General features: G+C 56.2%; 1 protein-coding gene across 1 annotated transcript in view; it reads left to right on the top strand.

Annotated features, from left to right (window-relative positions):
* The first annotated feature begins 844 nt into the window (after positions 1-844).
* Positions 845-3,225, top strand: part of OGDHL (oxoglutarate dehydrogenase L) — a 28,848-nt gene continuing 26,467 nt past the window's right edge. The window contains exon 1 of the mRNA XM_007446241.1: positions 845-885. The gene's annotated coding sequence lies outside the window, so the exon portion shown is untranslated. The remainder of the gene's footprint in view (positions 886-3,225) is intronic.

The raw sequence follows: 3,225 nt of genomic DNA, 5'->3' as shown, positions 1-3,225 counted from the left end.
ATGAGATACAAATCATTGATAAGCAGAGAAACGTGGATTAAAACAATGATATGACATTGCATCTGTTATTCTGGCAAAAATTACATGACCAGACATTGCCAAGAGTTGGCTGGGATATGAAGATTTAAAAATTCTCTTGCACTGTTTATGGGAATGCAGAATCAAGAAGCTATGTAACACTGCTGAGTCAAGTTAAGTATACACAAACCTATGACCCAGCAATTCAGCACCCTGTTATATATTCCAGAAAAATTTCCACATAGCTTCTTAAGGGAATGTATAGGAAGGTGTTCATTGCAGCAACAAGGAGGTAAAGGCAGCCTAGGTCTCCATAATTTGGACAATGAATGGGTAAAATGTGTATCAGGTTTTGTGATAAGCATTTAATATGCATTATCTCATCTTTTCTTCAAGATAGCCCTAAGACTGGGATTTTTAATAGTATCTGTAAATACTGTTTACCGTCTGTAAAACGGAAACTATCCTTCCATACACACAAACGGCCGCTTTTTTTTTTTTTTCTGGTTAACTCTCCTTAGTGTTTGGACGAGGACCCCGGGGTTCAGGGGCTCAGCAGCGTGCTAGGTTTCCCAGACAGACGGGGTCATCTCTCCTTGCGGTCTGCAGGATCTTCACTCTTCCAGGCCCGGGAACCCTCATTCCTGGGCCTTCAGCACCGCGGACAGCGCCAACGGGGCAGGGCTGGGCGGGGCGTCCTCAGAGACGTCACGGCGCGCGGAGTCTCCCCGGCGCTCGCTCGCTGGCTGCTGGCGCCGCCACGTCACGTGACCCAGATAATTGGTACAGCTAGTCGCGCACCAACTGCTCGCCTCCCCTGACCTGCAGCCTCTGGACCTCACTGCCGCGCCGACCCCCACTGGCCCGGTGAGCGCGGCGGCCCCTCCCTTCCGGGTCCCTGCGCCTCCTCCTCTCCAGCTGTGTCGCGGGAGGCCCTTCTGCTCCAGTCTCCTGGGTCCCTGGGCGCCGCAGCCCGCAGCCCTAAGCCTGGCCCGGGAGGTGGGAGGGGGAGTGAACGTGACCTTGGCTCCGCCTTTGTTTGGCCGAGGCGTCCCCAAGGACCCTCAGTCCTTCGCGCGCATCTGACCCTGCGAGTGCAGTTCTTGTGAAGTGTTTTGCGTAAGGGAGCGAAGCTTTTAACGGTGGGGTTTCAGGCATCAGCGTGGGTTCTCCAGCCCGAAGACTACAGACTGTCCACGCCTTTCGTGGCCTGGGGAGGGGCCTGCTGCTCTTCGCTTTCTCAAGGAGCCCTGGCTGCGGAGGGCAGCGCTGGGGATGGGGATGGTCTAGCGTTATGTGCTTGGTGGGACAGGCAGGCAGCTTCGAAGTCTCAGGACCTCGTAGTGGGGGCAGGGGGCAGGGCCTTTACAGATGGTTTTAACCGCGGTTTCCGCTCACAGATGGGGAGACTGAGGCCCTGAGGGAGGCAAGACTGACCTGAGGTGGCAGCCAGCCTGGGAAGTGCTTCTCCTTTCCTCAGGGAAATGTGCGGGGATGGGGTGACCCTGAGGTCCCAGCAGGGTGCCATGATGCCCCTCCACCATGGGCCCTAACCCATCCCTGCGCCCCCTGCCCATATATCCTGTAGCATATTGGAACAGGCCCCTTTTACCTTTGTGCTTTTCCCACCTCTGGCCTTTAGCTCAGGCCCTCCATCTCTGCCAAGGAAATAAGCACACCCCCTCCCTACCCTGCTTCCTACCTCTGAGTTTGCTTCCGTGGCCCCCTCTTGGGTTCAGTAAACTAGAGGTGGGGTTTATTCCTGAGAAAAGCCCACCCAGTTCCCAGAACATGGGGCCATCGTAGGCCTGCAGGAGCGTGAGTCCAGGCTCTGCTTCTGCCCAGCTTCAGGGTCTTGGGATCTCCACAGTGGGTGTATTGCAGAGCAGCCCAGATAGGGCCTTGCGTGTGGGAGCCTTAGTGGCCAGGGATGTCTGTCGTCGTTATGCTTCTGAGGGTGGCGGTGGGGATGGTACTGACTTTATCCGTAGAGAGGAGGCCACCAAGAGCTGCCCAGAGCAACCTGCCTGTTAGTCCACGGGGCCTGGGCTGGTCAGGTGGTGTGCACGGTGCCTGACCCTAACTCTTCCCTTTCACCTGTGTGGGCAGGACCTGGCAGGGCAGGCTTGGGCTTCGGCTCCAGATACTGAGGTTGACTCTGTCCCCAGCCCTCTAGGGCTCCTGAGTCCTCAGGCCCTGCTGGGATTGGGGCAGGGGTGGCTGGCTGGCTGTCCTTCTGTCAGGCCGGGTGAAGGCCACAGCAGTGTCCAGTGGCTGCCCAGATTATTCAGTGTTTGTGAAACACAGTGTTCCTGCACTGGGCCAGGCTGGACACAGCCAGGCTTGTCACTACCCCCTGAGCCATCCCATTCCCCTGCGGGGGGTGGGGTGCCAGCCGAGAGAGCAGCTCTGGCTGCAGCCGTTGGAAGGAGCATTGGCATTAAGAGAAATCTGTGTTTACATCATGATTCTGCAGTGAGGAGGGAACAGGCTCCGGAACCGCAGAGCCCTACCATTCACCAGCTTAGCCTCTCTGTGCCTCAGTTTCCCTATTTGTAAAATGGGGCTAATCCAAGTGCCCACCTCTTAAGATTGTTGAGAGGGTTAGATGAGCACAGTGCCTGCCCCTGAATCAGTGCTGACTAATTGTGCTCTTATTTTTATTCCCTCAATGGATGATCTTGGTGTCTGGTTTTCTTTGCCTTAGGATGGGGATGTTAGAGTTTCCCCATTGGGTTGTTTAGATTCTTCTCACATTCCAGGCCAGTAGCTCCTGGGCCCTATGGCCATCTGGGCTGGGGCAGCAACCCTGTATTTGGCCAGGTCTCAGGGACCATCAGAGGGAGAGCAGGGGTTGGGGCCCCGGCCCTCTGACCTCAGAACTCAGGCCTTGAGTCCCCACCCAGCACCTGGAGAGGTGCCACTCCAGGAAGAGCCAGCCCCTAGCAGCCCTCAGTAGGGCCTGGTGTCACTGGCTGGCGGGACATGCAGCTGAGCGTGTGGATAGGAAGCTTGGGGTACTTGAGGCTCAGGTTGCAGCTGAACCCACCTCCTTCCTCCCTGCAGTGCAGTATATTTTTGCTTTCTAATTTTCCTCTATTCAGACTTGCTGCTGGTTGCCCTGAGGAGCCCACTGTCCCTCACTCAAGGAGACCGCCTCCCTGCCCTTCACCTCATGTAAGTTTGGAGGGAAAGAGGGAGCACGCG

Source organism: Lipotes vexillifer, unplaced genomic scaffold (assembly GCF_000442215.2).
Source record: "Lipotes vexillifer unplaced genomic scaffold, Lipotes_vexillifer_v1.1 scaffold1143, whole genome shotgun sequence".
NCBI lineage: Eukaryota > Metazoa > Chordata > Mammalia > Artiodactyla > Lipotidae > Lipotes > Lipotes vexillifer.
The sequence above is the reverse complement of the archived record's forward strand: the minus strand, read 5'-3'. Positions and strand labels throughout refer to the sequence as shown.